A 21,659-nucleotide genomic window follows, 5' to 3' on the forward strand; every position below is an offset into this window, starting at 1 on the left:
TTTATACATATCAATAATTTGATTTATTAAACATATTAATAATTAATATTAACGATATTAATAAGATTAATAATTTCTATAATAATATTAAATAATCGAATATTTAATAAATTTATTGATAATATTGAATAATATTAATAATTTAACTTTTTTTACCAACTTCCTAAATTAAGTACTACGGAGGCAGATCAAGAGTCTAACATAAATATGATTTTGAGTGTGACCATTGTCAACCAAACAAGACTAAGCAGCACCAACTAAAAGACCTCTGTGACCAATATTTGTGCAATTATTCCTTTTTTAAAAGTATGAAAGAATTTATCATACTGCCATTATCTTACATCCTGATGCTTTGTTTCACTATCTCAAACATTCAGTGTTTATTTGTAAAGTTGATTAGCATGTAGGTGCTTATTTCCTCCAGAGATTATTATAGTATATTTAAATAATTTCACTTTTATTAGTTAGAATATAAAATGATATTATATTGCATATTTCCCTTTTTGAACCTTTAATTTTGAGACTATAATATAATTAGATTTCTCACTTGCTTTTCCTCTCTCCAAAATTTTTCATGAAGCATTCCTCACTCTCTTTCCTATTAATGGCCTTTCTTTCCACTGCTATTGAATGTATTTATGGATACAAAATTACATATATTCCTAAATATGAACTGTACACTCCCCCAATATAATTAAATAATCATAATATAAAATATTTTGAGTCATTGTGAGTTTATGCTTATTTACATTGTGTCTTCCTTGTTTATTTCATGCTTATGCATTAATGGACTTCATGGATGTAGGTTCTGATATTCCTGGAAGACATCACAGCAAACCTCCCTGTCCCTTGTAATCTTAATGCCTTCTTTTCGTCAATGACTTCTTATTTGCTGGAGTCATATAGTAGATGTAATCTTTGGGAGTGTGATCCAAGAGTCTATATGTTTGTTGGCTGTGGTTTTTAGTAATGGTCTCTGTCTATAATGAAGACAAGTTTCCTTAATGTAAGGTGAGGACTACCTTTATGCTTGGGTATAAAGCAAATACTTAGAATTCAATTAGGGATAATATGGTTTAGTAAGTAACTTTATCCAAGACATTACCAGGTTTTGATAGTTGGTTATGTTTTCAGTACCAGGTACAAGTTCTCTCTTGTGGAGGAGGCCTTCTGTCTCATTTTATAGTTGATAGAGTGGGAGTCCTCTTCCTTCTCAGCCTGTTGACTACTAGGCCAAGAAGGGAAAGAGGCAGATGGAGCAACAGAAAGCTCTGTAAATGGCCCATAGAGGGAGGCTTCTGGGAGACAGTCTTGGGTGCATCAGCTCAAGTTTACCCCATAGTATAAGGACTATATAGGATTGAGAAGCCTGGGGACACACCCTAATTTGCATTAAGGGGCATCCTCCTACCAAAAGGCTTAGTGTATGGCAGTAGGGTCCAATAGCAGAGCTCCTAGCACAAGTCTTAGCAGGGATCTGTGCCAAGGACAGAGCTAAACATGAATCAGGCATCTAATTTAAAGACATGCATCTGATTTCAAAATAGCTTTTAGATAATGTCAACCCCCCAGGCCTAGAGACATTCTGAAGATAAGTGCAGATAGAAAGCAGGAAGGTTTGCTGGAGGGGGAGGGCTCCATCTTGCTGAGCGCTGTTGAGAAAAGGTCCCAGACCATGGTAGATTGTGACATCTAATCAGACAGAAATGTGTTCCAACAGCTGTTGATTAATGTCGTCATGTGTGTTACACTATTACACTTTTAGGGATATTGTATAATGTTAGTTGTTTGTGTGGTTAATAGGCATCAGTGCTGTACAGGACTCTCAGTTATATTCCTTCTTTGTAAAATCTGAATTTATTTATTTGTCTGTATTTCTAACGATTTCATCAAATCAATTAATCTCTAGTTCTCATCTTGTACATATGATTCCAAGTCTTTAATTTTTTCCATTAATGATAAATTCTCATCCTTAGTGATTGTTTGGGTGGCATGTAGATTGTCTTCCAGGAAGGATGTTCTATCTGCTAGCTTTTCAAAACGTTTTAACAGATTTTGATAGTCAATTTCAAGAGTTTGAATCTTTTCAGAAAATCTATCAGTACTGTTCTGCAAAGTTTTATAACCCATTGACATAGAGTGAATTTTGCCTGTCAAATTATGGTTATTTTCAATGGTGTGAATCCTTTCAACCAACTACTCATTACTAGTCTGTAAAACCTGTATTATTTATAAAAGTTTCTCATTCTTGATTCTGTTATCAAATCATTTCTTAAATAAATTATATGAACTATCAAGCTAATACCAACTATAAATAAGAATGTATATGTCCCAGGTAGGTCATATACCTCTCCTAAAATTCCTTCTTTAGCAGAAATGAAAAGGTTTTTAAATTCCCAGATGGTGATACTTTTTTGCCATTATCAGCTTACTTCTGTTAAAATCATAGTTCAGGTGAGAATTTTAAGTTGTAATAACAATGTGGGCCAGCAGGTGCTGATGTTGTACCACTAAAGCAGTACAGAGATGCTGGAGCTTGTCTGTTCTTGTTGCAATGCAGGTAACCTGTGGATTTTCTAAGTCAAACTCAAAACCAAACTGAACACAATCAGCCAGGTGATGGTGCCGTAGCCTTTAATTCCAGCAATTGGGAGGCAGAGGCAGGTAGGTCTTTATGAGTTAGAGGTCAGCCTGTTCTACAAGAGCTAATTCCAGGACAGCTACAGCTAGGACTGTTCTTACACCGAGAAACCCATCTCGAAAAACCAAGGGGAAAAAAGGATGCCAGTCAGAGCATGTTACTTATTTGTCAAATGGTGAGGACTGCTGCAGAGCAGTGGGATTCCACCAGAGTTAAGAGAAGGGCCCACCAGTCCTGCTGTTGCTGAGACAATAGAGGGCAGGTCACAGGACAGAAGGGTCACTCATCAGTTCTATCTGGTGTTGCCTGGGCCTTAGTGATGGAAGTCTTCTGTGGTTGGGGCAGGACACAAGTTGTCTAGGCACTAGCTAGGGGGCTTTGAATCTGGTTGTGCGTCACAGGGGACAGAAAACAGGGAGGCTACAGTTCTACTAGCAGGTGGATCACTCACCAACTCTGGCTTGTGTGGACTGCCTGCTTGTTGGAAGTCTTCTGGGTGCAATTCCACTGGCAAGCACATAAGTCACCCATCCTGAATGATGTGACCTAAACCTCAGTGGAGGAAGTCCACCTGGGTTGGAGGCAGGACCCAGAAACGGGGCCTGATATGGCCTGGGTAGTGTAGGCCCGAGGAAAGGGATAGAATCCCGGGAGGTGTGCCATTCCACTGCTGATGGGTCACTCTTTCTGGCTAGTGAGGATTTCTTTGGCAATTTTGATCTATACTTTTTATATTAACCTGTAACCCTGTACAATAGACCTATAAAGTACATTGTCTCACCTATGTATTAATTTCTATCTATTAATAGACACATTTAAATAATGGAAATATCTTTATAGATAAATGTAAACATATACATATATATGTAAATATACATATACACATACATTTATATGTATATGTAAATATATACATATATAATCAGAACTTTCACACATGTATATAGTACGTCTTTATCATTTTCACCAGTTCTTTCCTTTCTAAACATAAAACTCAAAAATTCACTGTCCTTCAATAACCGCAGCAATGACAATCAATTAAAATCACAACCAATAGTGAGGAATTCAATTTTATTAATTACATTAAGTGTTGATATAAATTTTATAACCAAAGATGAGTAATAAAGATAGCATTGTTCTTCCTGAACTAAAGATAACACACACACATGCACACACGTGCGCACACGCACAAACACACACATACGCACATGGACAAACACAAACAGGTACATTCATTGATGATCAGTTTTGAGCTAATTAATGCTGTATCCCATTCATGTTACATTTCAATGAGTAACCAGATACTTGTACTAATATCTACCTATAAAGATGGATCTTGTGTTAATTGTGGTTACTGTTACTGTGATTAAACACCATGACCAAATGCAGCTCGGGGAAGGGTTTATTTGGTTTACGTAACAGTCATGACAGCACTTGTGGAAAGTCAAGGCAAAGAGTCAATCCAGACAGCACACTGACAGCCGGACCTCTTGCAGAAGTTTTCCTGCTTGTTCCTATGGCTTTGCTCGGTCAGGTTTCTCATACAATTCAGGATCAGCAACAAGCAGATGGCTTCAACCATAATCTCTCCCTTTAGTTACTTCAGCTGGATTGCTTCTTCTAGAAGATTTCCAAAACATGGTGCTTCCCCATGTGGAAAATAAGAATGCAGCTAAAGGTAAGGGAGAAGTAAATTAATTGAGGTAACACTCAAAAATATTTCTACAATGTCTGGGTACTTATTGATGAAGTTACCTCAGACTAACTCCTAATATTTAAAACATACCATTGGGTCAACAAACCTTTTGTGTTTCACCTGAGGTGTTTACCCACAAATACAAAAATTTAATACTAAACATTACTTTTGTATACCATTAAACATAATTGCTTACGGATAGTTACTGATGCTTAGTTCCTAGATCATGGCAAACCTCAGGTCATGTCCTCTATTTACAGCAAAATGTCCATCACTATGGCCATTGCCACAAAATAGATTTAAACCAGATTTTCCCCAAATAACTAACACTGTCTACCCCATATCCCTGAATGGGGACTATTAAATTTCTAACATTGGTGGAAAATATATATGATTTAAAATGATAAATTCTGAAATCTAATTAAATTTCTCTGAAACAGCCATGTAGGTAGAACATGAGTTGTCATCCTACCATTGACTCAGGTATTCAATTTTTGCAGAGGATTCTCTCAATACTCTTTTTACAATTTCCTTTTCATCAAATGCACTATCCCAGATTACCTGGATCATGGACACCAAGTCCATCACTCACATGTATATCATATATATATATATATGTATATGTATATGTATATATTCACCCAACATAATATATATTCATACAATATATTCTGATTAGAGTTCCCCCACCCACATACTCTGAAAGCCTGCCAATTTCTTCAACAACAGAAATCCAAATTCTGACTTTATTTCTATTATTAGAAAGCAAACAGGCATCCAAAAATTAAATAATAATGATGATGATAATAATAATAATAGTAAAAGAAAATAAGATATAAAAGCCTACAAATAGAATAAGAAACAAATGGGGAAAGTAGGCGAGGAAAAATCAGTAGAAACTCACATAGATACAGAGACACACAAGTTCTCTCACACAAAAATCATAAAAACACAAAACTGTAAATCATGATGAATATTAAAAAATATATGAAAGTTAAGAAAAACACACAGCCAAACATTTTAAGACAAAACCCAAAATAGCAGTGAATTGGCTTTCTTTGGGCCATCTTCTGCTATGTAGGGACCGATTTAAGTGCTCTTTATATACCCAGTGAGACTGCATTAGAGGACATTGTTTTTTCCTTTGTTAGCAGTTATCAAGTGACATTACCTTCTGTATTAATGATAGAATTAATGTCCACTTCAGATAGCACCACTGGAACTCCAAATGGCTGAGGCAAGTGAAACAGTAAATGGTTGAGAACTTGATTCTGCAAATCAGGAAAAGAAGTAACAAAGGAAGACTTCAGGAGAAAAAATACTAAAAACCATTTAACAGCAGTAGAAAGACATGCAACACAGATGAAAACAGTGTCCAGGTGGCCTCTTCTTGGTGAGGAAGTACAACTTTTTAATGCCTTTTCTTTTTGGTGTTTCCACAACTCTACAGTCTGCATACAAAGTGACTTACTACTCATTGGATAAGACATTCTTGCTGATGGCCCTTGGCTTCAGGGTAAAGTCCAAAGTCCCTAGCAGTCCTTTGTATACTGATGGCATCTCTCCTATACCATCATGCATTGCTATTTCCCCCACTATTCCTGATATACACAACACATTTTTATTTCTCTCAGTCCTCATGGCATGTTCTTCCTTCCCCACATTACTAACTCCTAATTCTTTTATTGCTCCCTCATGGCTAACATACACAATGTAACTGAGTTCATTTTTCTGGGACTCTCTTCCAATCAAGAGGTGCAGAGAGTTTGCTTTGTGATATTTCTGCTCTTGTACACAGCCATTGTTCTTGGGAATCTCCTCATGGTGGTCACTGTTGCAGCCAGCAGAAGTCTTGAATCCCTCATGTACTTCTTCCTTGGCTGCCTCTCCTTTGTGGAGATCTGCTACTCCTCTACAACAGTGCCCAAACTCATCTGTGATCTCCTAGCTCAGAAGAAATCCATATCTGTATGGGGCTGCATGACACAGCTTTTCTTCATGCATTTTTTGGTGGCGCTGAGATTTTCCTGCTCACGGTGATGGCCTATGACCACTATGTGGCCATCTGCAAGGCCCTGCACTACACCAGCATCATGAACAGACAGGTTTTGCTGTCCTTGTGGGAACTGTATAGATGGGAGGCTTTGTGCATTGCTTTGCCCAGATCCTTCTTATCTTCCACTTACCTTTCTGTGGCCCCAATGTCATTGACCATTATTTCTGTGACTTGCTTCCTCTGCTCAAACTTGCCTGCTCAGACACTTTACTCACTGGTTTGCTAATTGTTGCCAATGGGGGAAACACTGTCTGTGATCAGTTTTGTGGTCCTTTTAGCATCTTATGTGGTTATCTTGTTTCATCTGAGGACTCAAAGCTCTGAGGGTTGGTGCAAAGCCCTTTCCACCTGTGGGTCCCATGTCACTGTAGTTATATTATTCTTTGGTCCCTGTGTTTTCATCTACATGAGACCTTCTGCTACACTGCCAATAGACAAGATGGTAGCTGTGTTCTACACAGTGATAACTCCCCTCCTCAACCCTGTCATCTACTCCCTGAGAAATGCGGAAGTGAAGAAAGCCATGAAGACTCTATAGATCAGGACAATCAAAGTAGATGAGAAGTAGTCTGGATATTGGCTATCAGTATTGGAATGGTGCTGAGTCCAAATTGATGGGGCCCTGTGAGTGGAAGGAATAGCATTATTGTAACTGAAGAGCATCTTATAAAATACTTGTACATCAGTTCCTTTTATGGACCTTTACATAACTATTTTAGATTGTTACATTCCTACCACTCTCCATAATACTGTAGCAAATATTTGCAGCAGAATACTAGATTTTGCTTATTTTAGTTTAGATTCACTTCCTATGGTAATTTTACTGTGACACAGGACAGAAATATCTGCTTCACAAGGTCGGTTACTTTGAGCAAATTGTCTTACGAATGCAAGCGTGATAGAAAAAAAAACCACTTCGCTTAATAGAATAGTATCTTTTTTGAGTAAGAAATGAATGGATGGATGAGCTACCTCCCTGTATCCTGACAGATGCTTGTTAATTGCAAAAGGAAGCATGTAACTTCTTAACTATCTCTTACACAATTTCCCAAAGTGAACATCACTCCAGTAACAAGATAAACTGATGGAGCACAGCTCATTATATGGTGTGCTCTAGAGACACACAACATTATTCCTGCGCTATTATTTCCAAAATATGCAACCTAAGTATAATTTTGTAATAGGTTAAGAGAAAATCAAACTCAATGGTGTTTTGCAGCATGGGGGCATTTACTTTTCAAAAAATGGAGAGAAAAAAAGATTGAAAAATTGTTTCCCCTTCAAACTACTATTAAGGGTAGGCTGTGTGCCCAGAAATAAATGGCCAGCAGAAAGCAAACTCAGTGAGATCTTTGGATGTTTCTTGTCTCATAAGAAAGCCAGAGCTTTCTTTTTTCTTTTTAAAAATTTTATCTCTGGGTGATGGTGGCTCAAGCCTTTAATCCCAGTACTTGGGAGACAGGCAGGTAGATTTCAGTGAGTTTGAGGCTAGCCTGGTCTACAAAGTGAGTTTTAGAACAGCCAGGACTATTACATAGAAAAGCCCTGTCTACACACACACACACACACACACACACACACACACACACACACACACTTTTTAATATATATACAACCTGTAAAAAAATGAAAGTAGATCCATATCTATCACCATGCACAAAAATCAAGTCCAAATGGATTAAAGACATCAACATTAATCCGTCCACTTTGAACCTGATAGAAGAGAAAGTGGGAAGTAGTCTACAAGATTTAGGCACAGGAGGCCTCTTCCTAAGTAGGACCCCAGCAGCACAGACAATAAGAGAAACAATGAATAAATGGGATCTACTGAAACTGGGAAGCTTCTGTAAAGCAAAGGACACTGTCAGTAGGACAAAAAGGCTGCCTTCTGACTGGGAGAAGATCTTCACCAACCCCTCATCAGACAAAGGTCTGATCTCCAAAATATACAAAGAACTCAAGAAACTAGGCACTAAAACTCTAATGAACCCAATTAAAAAATGGGGTACTGAACTTAACAGAGAATTCACAACAGATGAACTTCGAATGGCCAGAAGACACTTAAGGTCATGCTCAACCTCCTTAGCGATCAGGGAAATGCAAATCAAAACCACTTTGAGATACCATCTTACACCTGTCAGAATAGCTAAAGTCAAAAACACCAATGATAGCCTATGCTGGAGAGGATGTGGGGAGAGGGGAACACTCATCCATTGTTGGTGGGAATGCAAACTCGTGCAGCCACTGTGGAAATCAGTGTGGCGGTTTCTCAGGAAACTGGGAGTCAACCTCCCTCAGGACCCAGCAATACCACTCTTGGGAATATACCCTAAAGATTCCCTAACATACTACAAAAGCGTTTGTTCAACTATGTTCATAGCTGCATTATTTGTAATAGCCAGAACATGGAAACAACCTAGGTGCCCCTCAATAGAAGAATGGTTAAAAAAGGTGTGGAACATATATACATTAGAGTTTTACTCGGCGGTTAAAAACAATGACATCTTGAATTTTGCATGCAAATGGATGGAAATAGAAAACGCTTTACTGAGTGAGGTAAGCCAGACCCAAAAAGAGGAACACGGTATGTATTCACTCATAAGTGGATTCTAACCATAATTAAAGGTCTTTGAGCCTATTATTCGTGATCCTAGAGAAGCTAAATAAGAAGATGAACCTGATGAAGATTATTTAGCTATCCACCAGGAGGTAGGAAATAGACAAGAGTCCCAGGTAACCTCGGGTGCATGGGGGGGTGGGAGGGTCGATGGAGGGGGAGAGGGCTAGAGAGAAGGGAGTAGGGGAGGAACGGGGAAAGCTTGGTGGCCGGGGATGGGGGGGGGAGGGAGGTAGGATGAATATGGGATCAGGCAACAATATATTTCAACTAAGGGAGCCATTTTAGGGTTTACAGGAGACTTGATTATATATGGGATCCCAGGTCCAAGGAGAAATCCCCCAGATTGCTCTCTGGACAGAGGAGAGGGTGCCTGAATCGGCCGTGGCCCATGACCATACTGATGTATATTTTGCTTATCACCATAGATCCTTTGTCTGGCGAAGGACGGCTATGCAGTCGGAGGCCCACATTGGAGCAACGGATTGAGCCCCCCGAGGTCCGGAGGGGGAGCGGAAGGAGGAGGAACATGAAAGACGAAATCAGTACTGCGAGGGATGCTATCACCCACTGATAAAAGGGAACGGATCTGATGAGAATTTACCAGGGCCAGTCGGACTGGGACTGAACGAGGACGTGATCTAGCCAGATTCTCGGAATTTGGCCGGATTCTCTGACTGTGGCTGGCCCGGGGTCTTTCTGAAAAGCCATTGACTATGACACTGGGACCTGTTTCCTTTGCATATGTTGGATTTTGGGGATCCAGTCTGTTTGGACGCTCGCCTTCCTGGACCTGGAGGGAGGGGGAGGGAGCTGGAGCTTCCCACAGGGCAGGAAACCCTGACTGCCCTGGGGGATGGAGGGGAAGGAGGGGGGCAGTGGGGGGAGTGGGAGGGTGTTGGGAGGGGGGGCGGAATTGGAAACTTTTATAATTTAATAAAATTTACTAAAAAAAAAAAAAAAAAAAAGAATTCCTAATGATGATTCCTGGGTTGAACCTTGTGAGTCTCTCCCATCTATTTTTAATTAAAGAGAAAAAAGAAAAAAAGAAAAACAAGTGGTTAAGAAATGGCGTGCTATCACACAAAAGAGCTTTTTTCCCTTTATGAACTGATGACAACTGAATGTGATACATGCTCTGGATTAGATCTTTCTAGACAAAGCAGTGGGATTGTGTAAATATTAGTTTGCTAACTTTGAAAATGACACCATCTATCTTATAGAGCATCTTTGGATTAGGAATTGCTCACTGAAGTGCTAGGGATAGAAAGACAATGTGTGGAAGTTTTCAAAGATTTTAAAATATATACATTTGTCACATAAAGTTGAGCAGGCAGGGAGAGTAACTGTGATTGGTTTGCATAACTATCTGGATGGATATTAATAAAAATTAAAGTTGTGGTTTATGTAGTATATATTGATAACAATAAACCATTACAGAAATATTGAAATGTAAAAATTAGATTTAAAATAAATCCAATAAAATATTTGGAGAGACTTGACTCTAGAGGGGTTCCCAGGTGTCCAAGGAGAGGTCCCCAGCTTGTTTCTTGGGCAGCAGAGGAGAAGGTACCTGAACTGGCCTTGTCCCATAGCCACACTGATAAATATCTTGCATATCACCATAGAAACTTCATCTGGCGATGGATGGAGATAGAGACAGAGACCCACATTGGAGCACTGGACTGAGCTCCCAAGGTCCAAATGAAGAGCAGAAGGAGGGAGAACATGAGCAAGGAAGTCAGGATCACGAGGGGTTCATTCACCCACTGAGACGATGGGGCTGATCTAATGGGAGCTCACCAAGGCCAGCTGGACTGGGAGTGATCTGGCATGTGATCAAACTGGACACTCTGAATATGGCTGACAATGTAGGCTGACTGAGAAGCCAAGGACAATGGCACTGGGTTCTGATTCTACTGCATGGACTGACTTTGTGGGAGCCTAGTCTGTCTGGATGCTTGCCTTCCTAGACCTGGCTGGAGAGGGGAGGACCTTGGACTTCCCACAGGGCAGGGAACTCTGACTGCTTTTTGGTCTGGAGAGAAAGGGGGAGGGGGAGAAGGAGAGGGAGGGGGAATTGGGAGGAGGGGAGGAGGTGGAAATTTTTAATTAAAAAAAAACAGAAAAAAATAAAGTAAATCCAATAAAATGTTTGGAGATGTGCTGTGACAATTGGATTCTTTATTTTAAGAGCTATGAAACTATAAGATATACATTAAATAATAGCATGATTTAATGAACTACTTTTCTTTATATTGGGCATAATTGACAATGATATTAAATACTTTAATAATATAATATGCATGTTGTATATGTGAAATCTTATTCATGACAAAACCATTAAATCTTTAGAACTGAACACAAATTATAATCTTGTGAGTAAGCATAACTGGATGATTAAGCAAAATTAAAACAGATGAACTCTTCTGATTGTATACGTTTGTTGTATTTGCTTGAAGATTTGAAAATCAATATCTGAAACCTATACTATCAGTATTTTAAGTAATCTACTTTCAATATTGAATAATAAATACTTTTGTGGTGCTTCTGTTTATCACACTTGCCCTTTTGCAAGCACAATTACTAAACTCTTTAAAACCATATGTAGACTATAAAGTCCAAAATATGGAACTCTCTAATTGAACATATAAAATATTCAAGGTATTTTGGGTATAACTATAGGTTTATGTATGTCATGTGCTTTATTATTTTATTATTGGTGAGTTAGAGATAGGATCCTGAATTTTAACTCAGAGCCTTGTATATAGTAGGGACAGATTTTATTTATTTTGAATTATTTTTTTGTCGATGTGCCAATGAAGATGGGGAAAATTCCACATGGTTCCACTCTTAGATGAAGAGCTACATGAAGTTATTATTTGCTAAGGGTCAATTGTCTTCAGGCACAAATTTCCACATAGGTTGTCCAATTTAATGTGGTCATGGTTGGGCACATAACATATGAGCAAAGCTAAATGAACTCAGTAGGTTATATATACAGGTGTGCATATATGTGTGTGTGTGTGTGTGTGTGTGTGTGTACACTTATGCATATGTATATAACTGAAACAATTTAAAAAGAGATTGTGATTTGGGAAGGGGTGTGGAGGACTTGGTCTAAAAGAAGGAGAAGGGGTGATAAAGATGCAATGTGCTCATTTATAAAATTCCCAGAAAATATAAATAACTATTAAATAACAATGAAGCATCACTTCAATTATATTTGCTTAAGGTATACAACACGCTCTTTTAATGTATTTATACCCAATGAAAGTTTTAGTACAATGAAGAAAATTAAGGTTATCTCTAACCTTTATTTTTTCGTTGCTGTGAATATTTTTATTTATCAAAAGCCAACAGAGTCCAGCTCTGCTGACTTTCTCCCGGGAATTGGTTAGGTTGCCTCAGTGTAGGGAAAGGAACTTAGAAAATTTCTAGCCGAAGAGGAAATGGAATGGACTCACATGCTTGTACTTCCAGTCATGTTTGTCATGTTTGTTCACTGTTTTGTTTTAATTATCATTTTCTTGTTCTAATTGTCTCAATTCCAATTCTCTGTTACCAGTTTCTGTTCCAGTTCATTCTTGTTCTAATTATTCTACATTTCTACACTCCTTTCTTCTTCTTCTTCTTCTTCTTCTTCTTCTTCTTCTTCTTCTTCTTCTTCTTCTTCTTCTTCTTCTTCTTCTTCTTCTCCTTCTCCTCCTCCTCCTCCTTGTCCTCCTCCTCCTCCTCATCCTCCTTCTTGTCCTCCTCCTCCTTGTCCTCCTCCTCCTCCTCATCCTCCTTCTTGTCCTCCTCCTCCCCCTCCTCCTCCTTCTGATTCAATAGAATAATTTATGAGTTTTATAGGTTTGAACAATTTTCCTTACCTTTCTGAGCTCTCTTTGCTCAATCTATCAATTGGGAATGCCAGCTGTTGTCACTTTCCCTATATGAGACATTAGAAAAGTAGAAAGATACAGAAATGCAAATTCAGTGTGCTGTTGCTTTGGAAATTACACCTTGTAGTAAAGGAACTCTACTCTTTCTGATGCCCCTTCACCATGTTCTGGGAATTTGTTGGAAAATGCTTATAATTGTAAGAATGTATCATTGGAAGACTCTTACAACAGTTATTAAGAGACAGTTGGGGTAGCTGTGCTACTATTTCTACATTGGTTACTCTCTCATCTTTACAATGATTGAGTAGATGATCTCAGAGATCATTCTATGTCTCAGTGGTGTTTAAAGTATGTGTGTGAGGTAACCTGGATTTCCTTGACTGAAGTTTTCCTGACAATTGTTGACATCATGGGTACAATGAGGTGTGAGAGAGTAGCAGAGGCCACCTGGAGCCCCCGTAAGGATGTCCTAGTGGGCTGAGATGGTGGATCCTTCTCTGTCACTCACCTCAGAATAGAGAATGGAGGACCTTTGGGGCCAGATCAGTCAGGGCCAATCATGAGGGGCAAGTAGAAATCTTGGCTTTCTAATTGGATTAATTAGAGAGAGCTCTTTTAACTCTGAATGAAGTAAATGTGAGTTTGACTTTCGCTGTTGTTAAGAACTCCCTGGGCATGCTATGCTCAGAGAATTCAGCTCTCTGATTTAAATTCTTCATCCCTCACACCTTAAATGGTTCAGGACTTTTGGTCCAGCAAACATTTCTAACTTCCTTTTCACAGGCTTTAGGGTAGAATTATCCCTCTATATTTCCCTGTCACTTTCCAAATGAGGTCATTAAGTGCTAGAGTTGACACATAGGGGTATCAGCATGAATGACAACTGGTGAGTCCCTTTGGGTGGAGCAGATTCCAAGTCTTGCATTCAATGAACTCTTCCATGGATGAATAGACACTAGGGTGGGGCCTTTCAAACACTGGCACATTTCTTCTACCCTTTCCTTCTTATTTCCCTATCTCCTTCATTCTTTAACAAGGTCTCACATATCCTAGGTTGGCCTTGTCCTTTCTAGGTAGCTGAGGATCATCTTGAACTTCTGATCTTGACTTCACCTCCAAGTGCTGGGATTATGGGAATGAACCATCACATCCAGTTTTATGTGATGCTGGAGCTTTCTACATGCTAGGCAAGCACTCTACCAGCTGCACAGCACACCTAATCCCTTCATTGGCTTATTTCATTGTTGATATCCCTGCTTCACAAGCTTTCATAAACGGAAAGCCTGTCTCAGAATTGCTCTCTATTAGCAGCTGAGATCGCCTTATGTATCATTTTGTCAGAGTCTTGTCGTCTGACTAAAAAGCTTGCAGCTTGATTTAGAGCAGATGATAGAGTTAGTTTTTTTTTTAACAAGCTTCTGGCTGAATAATTTGCAATGATAGTTTTATAAATAATTGCTGCTACATTTTTTTAAAAAATATTCTTTTGAGAAATTTAAGCGCCTTGGCTAAGACTGACATTTTCTGGGACACAAAGGTATTAACATCATCTGAACCTGAATGGAGCTCAGTCTGTGCAGAAACCTGAATTTTGGGTCTGGAGATGGGATTCAGCGATTGAGTGTTCATATAGCACAGCTTATGATTATTGAGCAAAATAAAATGGAGGAAGAGGTCCCTGTGTTTTATTTATCTACACCCATTGATATGTCTTTGGAGAAAAAGTTGGAGAGAGGGAATACTGGACAAGGGCAGCTGGGTCAATTTCATCTTTCAGAACAGCACAGAACATGAGATTCTAAGATAAGAAGTGTCAGACAGGAAGTCACAAAGTAGGTGTTGGATTCATTAGAATGATCTAAAAGGTTCTCAAGGAAATTGTTTATTGAGTGAATTTAATTTAACCTTCTATGTTCAATTCTGTTTAAAGTTTCATTAACTACAAATCCTTGAAATATTCAGTTAGCTTTCTGCATGATAAGAATGTTCACTTATCTTTCAGTCTTTTACTTTGTCTCCAATAAATAAGAAATTATAATTAAAGTTATTTATACCTCACAGGTGAAATGTCATCATTTTTGTCCATGTTTACCTTGTCTGATGACCCTTTATAAAATTCCCTCAAACACTTTTATTTCCTCTTAGGTGTTGGCTCCTTTATTGTTGTTTCACCCAAATACATTTAATTTATAGCTTTTTAAGATCTTTGTATTATAAAGATATATTACATATCAATAATCTTAAATTAAACCCAAACTAAGCCAAACCAGCCCAGTCCAGCCCAACCCAAATCAAACCAGGGATGGGAGATAGGTCAATTGGAAAAGTGCTCTCCATGAAAGAATGAGGACCTGAATTTGATCCCCAACAACCAGGTGAAAAATGAGATGTGATGGTACTTATTTATAATCTCGGTGCTGAGGAGGCAGAGACAGGTGGATATTTCAGGTTTACTGGCCAGCTAATCTAGCAGAATGCACAAGCCCCATGATCCAGTGAGAAACACTGTCTCAAAAAATAATGTGAATGGCACTTCTGAGGAATTTTACCTGAGAGTTACCTCTGTCCTCTATACACGTCATTTCTGTGCATGTGTTGGGTGGAAGATTCTTGTATCAGAATCCTGGAACCCTGAACATTTCTAAATGTATGTTATGCATGCCTACACTGCAAGAGTACTTTAAGATAATGTAGATTGAAGTATACTCAATTATGCTCTGATACAATATAATTTGATTTTATCAAGTATAAACTCTGGAGCTTGGCAAGTTTTACCAATGGCAGAAAAATTAGAGTTGAGAAATCACTCCTTGTAAAATGTTGATTCTGTTCTGTTGTAGAGCAGGACTAAGTCATCAGTTAAGTCACTATGAGTCAGAGATTGAAGATTTGAGCTGTATCATGCATTCCCTCCATTTTTGAGGATAGTCAGATAATTCCTATGCATGTAGAGTATTACAAAGTCAAATTTCAGCCTGAGACTAATATTCAGCAGCAGGTAATTGCTATTTAATCACTGTGTCATGGAATCTTTGCTTTGGAGAAACCCAAATGAAACAGGGAAGGAGGAAGAGACAGAGAAAAGAAACAAGGGAGGGAAGAAGAGACAGTTGGAGGGAAAGAGGGAGAGAGAGAGGGAGGGAGGTAAGAAAGAAGGGAGGGAGAAAGAGAGAGAAGACCAGACCATAAAACCAAGAGAATGCCTCTCATTTCTGATGGATTCTGATGCTGATTTCTGTGATTCTAGGTTATCAGAAACCGTGCTTTAAAACATGGCAGTTACAAGCAATATAACAGAAATAATTTTTGGGGGATTTCCTCAGAGTCAGCATGTACAGAAGGTTATTTTGTGATGTTTCTCCTGATGTATATGTAATGAGGCAATGGCCTCATTGTGGTGACTGTTATGATCAGCAAAGGACTCTCTTCCCATATGTATTTCTTCCTCAGCTATTTGTCATTGGTAGAGCTCTGTTACTGTTCTGTCACAGTCCCCAAACTCATTCTTGACTCTTTGCTCAAGAGGAAAGTCATTTCCCTTCAGGGTTGCATCACACAGATATTTTGCCTCCATTTCTTTGGTGGCACTGAAATCTTTCTTTTGGCCGTGATGGCCTATGACCACTACGTGGCCATCTGCAAGTCTTTGCACTATGTCACCATCATGAATCGAAGAGTATGTGACCTCCTGGAAGGGGCAGCATGGAGTGGGGGCTTGTTGCATTCTGCTGGACAAGCATTCCTCATTTTCCAACTGCCCTTTTGTGGTCCCAACATCATTGACCACTACTTCTGTGACGTCCACCCAATGTTGAAGTTGGCTTGCTCAGACACCTTCCTCATTAGCCTGCTAATCATCATCAATGGTGGCTCCATCTCAGTGATCAGCTTTAAAGTGCTTCTGGCTTCTTATGTGGTCATCCTGCATTCCCTGAGGAGCCACACGGCAGAAGGATGGCGTAGAGCACTCTCTACCTGTGCCTCTCACCTTGCTGTGGTGGGTCTGTTCTTCATACCCTGTTCTTTTGTCTATATGAGAACCTGCATCACCTTCCCTGTGGACAAGACCGTGGTTGTGTTTTATACAGTTGTCACACCTGTCTTGAACCCCATTATTTACTCTTACAGGAACTCTGAGGTAAAAAATGCCATGAAGAGACTTGCATGGAAGAAGACGACTTGGGAAGAAAAGTAGAAAATTTGGGCAAAACAGGGACAGTAGATGGGAAGTTGGGGGGTAGCTCAGGTCTCCCTAGATCTCTGCCTTGTTTGACAATGGTCTTATTGAAATTTACATTCCCTCATATTTATGTCAATAGAAAACAGTGAAGATATCTAGACTGGAGTAAGAGGGATATTCTAGTGCCAGAATGGCATTGAGGTAGATTGGCAAGTCTGGAAAAGTGAACTTCTTCAGCACCCCAAGCCAGTCTGGGAAGATTGAGGAAGGAGACAAAGAAAGAGGAAAATAAATAGCCAGTGTTCATGATGTATCTCAAGTATCTAGAACATTTCTTGGCACTTTGTTGGTATTCCATTAATATTAACTGATCAAATGAGTGAATGAATAATTAATTTCCATACTAGTTATGGAAAATGAAAACAATGAAAGCAACTAAAAGATGTTACAGAAATATATTTTTTTATCTTGGAACTTAGAAGTTGTGTAGTAACACAATACAAACAGAATTCAAAACTCTGAGAAAATAACAAAGCTATTGTAAATGAATGAATATATGAAAGACCAAACAAAAGTCATAGATTGAAAGTAACTGTAAATAAACAAATATAATTAAATTATATTAAATTCACCAAAACTATTCAGAATCATATCAAATTCTTCCCTGCACCTTAAATATTGTAGTGGTAAAATGTATGTATATGTGTATCTGTGTGTGTGTGAGAGAGAGAGAAAGAGAGACAGAGACAGAGATAAAGAGAGACTGAGAGAGAGACAGAGACAGAGAACATGAATCCTTGACCCAAAGGCTGAGTTTCTTCCAGGTGTATGAATCAATAACTGAAAATCAGAATTTTTTTTAAAAGTACACCAGTACCTGGAGTAGCAGAATTATTGTAGGTCCAATGTCAAGGGCAGATTGGTAGAAAGTTGAGAAAAAGCAACTGAAATCCTACATTAACAGTACCTAAGTAATGCTTTTGAAAATAATTTCCCCTTTCATCTCCTCCCTTCCAACCATCCCATGTAGCATCCTACCCCACTGACTGTAAAATTTATGCCCTCTTTTTCTTTAATATATATGTATGTGTGTGTGTATTTTAAAATAAATAAATATAGCCCATTCAGCCTGTATAAATGTTAGTTGTATTTATGTTTTCAGGGCTGACCATTTGATTTTGGATAACCAGTTGGTGTGCTCTTCCCGAGCAAAGACTATTTCTCCCACTCTCAGCATTCCTTAGTTGTCTGCAGTTCTTTGTCTAGGGTTGCAGCCTAGTGAGCTTTCCCTTTCCCAGAAGACAGAGTTTCCTAAAAGTAATCCACTGTCTTTAGCTCTTACAGTCTTTTCTGTTTCCTCTGAGCTTTGATAGAAAAAAATTGATCAGTTCCATTGATATCACTCACTGTACTTTGTCCAGTTGTGGGTTTCTCTTTTAATTACCATTTACTACATCTCAGATGAGAGTTGAGTGATGCCTGATCTATGGTTATTCAGTATGCCATTGTAAGTTATTTGTCACTGTTTTCCTTTAGAGAAAACCTTTAGCAGGTTTTCCCTAGAGCCCATGACCTATCTGGTCTCCAGTTCTTGACCACTATAGCAGTGCCAAGGGTGGGTTCCAACTCAGGGGATACTACTTAAATATAATAAAATGTGGTTATTTGTATCCATAACATTTGTGGCCCAATTATACAATTCTATTTAAAAGGCAGACCACTGTTGTAGGTCACAGAGTTAGTACTTGGGTGTTATTAATTATGACATTTTTTTCCTCCAGTAGGATTCAGAGTACCTTCCTGCATCATGAATGCTAGTCAGTAAGGGCAAAATTTCTAGTTGGGTACTGCATTGTTTCCAATGTTCAATGAGAAAAGTAAGTTCTGTCATTATCAATAGGATCTTAGCATCAGATGTTGGAGACGAGCCAAAATTCTTGCTAATGGACTGCAATGATACGGTGCGGTAGGTCTATGGTACACTTTGAACAATGACTCAACAACTTGTAACCCATTCCTGGCATTGAATGCTTAACTTGATGTAACATGAGGGGCCGGCTTGTTGGGGTATCTGTCCCACCCAATACCCCACAGCCGGCAAGCCCCAAAGAAAATCACATACAGGACTCCATAAGATTATAAACTGATTGGCCCATTAGCTCAGTCTTCTTATTAACTAATTCTTACATCTTATGGTAACCCATAATTCTTGTCTGTGTTAGCCATGTGGCTCAGTACATTTCCCAGCTGTCAGCTCACATGGTGCTTCTTCGGTGATCTGGGCAGGAATGGCGGAGTGAGCTTCCTCCTCCCTAGCCTTCTCCTGTTCTCACTGTCCTGCCTCTACTTCCTGTCTGGTTGACCTGCCTATACTTCCTTCCTGGCCAATCAGCGTTTTATTAAAATACGTGATTGACAGAATACAGATAATTCTCCCACACTACTTCCCCCTCTTTTTTTTTAAAAAAAAAAAGAAAACAAAGGAAAATATCTATAGTCCATTTTTGGGAATGTGGGCGTAGTATTACAGGTTACTTCTGGCTGGTTGGGGATGCTCATAATCTTATGGGGACCTAAAGAAAATTTAGAGTTATAATCAAGTCCTGACTGGAGTATCCTGTGAGAATTGATAATTTCAGGCAGCAGTCTTGAACCTGTTCTGGATGAAGAACTCAGACATCTGGGCCATCTGTTCCTACCGAGATTTCTCAGGTGGTCTTCCTTGATCAAACTGGATTTTTCTTAACTCAGAATGAATCCACAGCCTCTCATTTTCTGTGAAAACAAAATCTCTTCTCCAAAGTAACATACCTTTTGACTTCAGTACCTCTGGAGCCATTTTTATCATCACAACTCTACAGTGTTTCAAGGTCCCTGCCAACAAGCAAACTGTAGCATTCTGCTCACAGACCACACTCAGTTGGACTGCATGCCTGCAAGAGTCAAACTCTGTCCTGGCAGGACAGCCTAGAAAGCCAGCATTTTAAAACAGTGCAACTTTTTTCCTGCTACGGTTGAAAACTGAAAAGCATGTGGTCAGCTTTTCATGAACCCCATTAAAGTGTTTCATGGCAGGACCTTTTAATGAGCTGAAGGGTTTTGCAGATAAAGTTGAGTCAGGAAGCCTCTCTTAGATGAGTGTACTTGCTTGCCCCTAGGAAGCAGAGCAGACCTGAGAAATTGCTGATACCAAGAAGCCATGCTTTATTCTATTCTTTTTTTTTTGTCTAGAATTACTTCCCAAGCTGTCTCAGGCTTTATGTGGATACAGTTATCCACATGAACACCATCTGTTACATGCAGGGCCAGTTTGTTGGGGTATCTGTCCCACCCAGTACCCCACAACCGGCAAGTCCCAAAGAAAATTACACACAGGACTCCATAAGATTATAAACTGAAGAGGGGGAAATGGTGCGGGAGAATTGACTGTAATCTGTCAATCATATTTTAAATAAATGCTGATTGGTCAGGCTGGAAGTATATGCGGGAAAACCAGACAGGAAGTAGAGGTGATGCAATGAGAACAGGAGAATTCTGGGAAGCAGGAAGTTCCCTCCACCATTTCTGCCCAGGCCACCGAAGAAGCATCATGTGAGCTGACATCAAAATAAGGTGCCAAGCCATATGGCTAACATAGATAAGAATAATGGGTTAAGATAAGTCATAAGAACTACTAAGTAGCCTGACCTAATGGGCCAATCAGCTTTATAACTTATAGAGATTCCTTTGTGTTTTTTATTGGGACTAAATGGCTGGGGGACCAGGTGGGACAGAAACCCCAACTAGCAGGCCCCCACCATGTAACAACTTGGTGTCATAAGATGTCTAGTTGGAACATTTAGCTCCCATTTTATAATAGTACCATTTAAGTTTCTTTCATATATGTACAGAAGTAGGATTCATATACCTTTTAAAGTGTTATAGTGTTAGCAAGATACAAAATTATTACACAGAATTCACTGCCCTCCTTATATACAAAGAACATACTAAAAAACTAATCAGGGAAATATCTTTTATAGTAACCTCAAAAAAATAAAATACCTCCAGATAATTCTAACTAAGCAAGTAAAAGACTTGTATAATAAGAACTTTAATATAATAAAGAATGAAAGTCACTGAGACAAATTACTCTTATCTGATACTCCAATCACATCCTCTGAGAGGTCCCTACTATCCAGTCCCTACTATCCACAGCAAGTACTAATATTGAGAGCACTACTGAAACTAATATCTGTTTGCTATGCTTCCCACAGTGAAGGATGTCCTATTGTTTAAAAGGAAAGTTACATGGTAAAGCCTGCACCTTGGGGTAGAGGTCAGTTCTGACATCATTGAGAAGAACAGTGTATGAATACATTATTTTGCTTCATTTGGTTTAAATATTTAGAACATCATCTCATCCACTGTATTTATTTGTGTATACCTATATAGATGCATACATTTTATGTTGTATGCTGTGTTATAATGCAATACTTCATTTTATTAATCAATAGCTTCTACTTTGGTGAGATCTTTCTAGTCCCTGTGCCCTCTGGCCTTGCTGTTCAAGCATTTCTTTCCTTTCTGACTTAGTAAGCACTGG

At 38.9% G+C, this 21,659-nt stretch overlaps 2 pseudogenes; both read left to right on the forward strand.

The window, feature by feature from the left end:
* The first annotated feature begins 6,032 nt into the window (after positions 1–6,032).
* On the forward strand, positions 6,033–6,961 carry LOC125406008 (olfactory receptor 4X2-like; annotated as a pseudogene).
* A 9,208-nt stretch (positions 6,962–16,169) lies between these two features.
* LOC125405994 (olfactory receptor 4X1-like) lies at positions 16,170–17,092 on the forward strand (annotated as a pseudogene).
* Positions 17,093–21,659: the final 4,567 nt, after the last annotated feature.

The sequence above is a fragment of the Myodes glareolus genome, chromosome 22 (assembly GCF_982192425.1).
Source record: "Myodes glareolus chromosome 22, mMyoGla1.1, whole genome shotgun sequence".
In the NCBI taxonomy this organism is placed as follows: Eukaryota; Metazoa; Chordata; class Mammalia; order Rodentia; family Cricetidae; genus Myodes; species Myodes glareolus.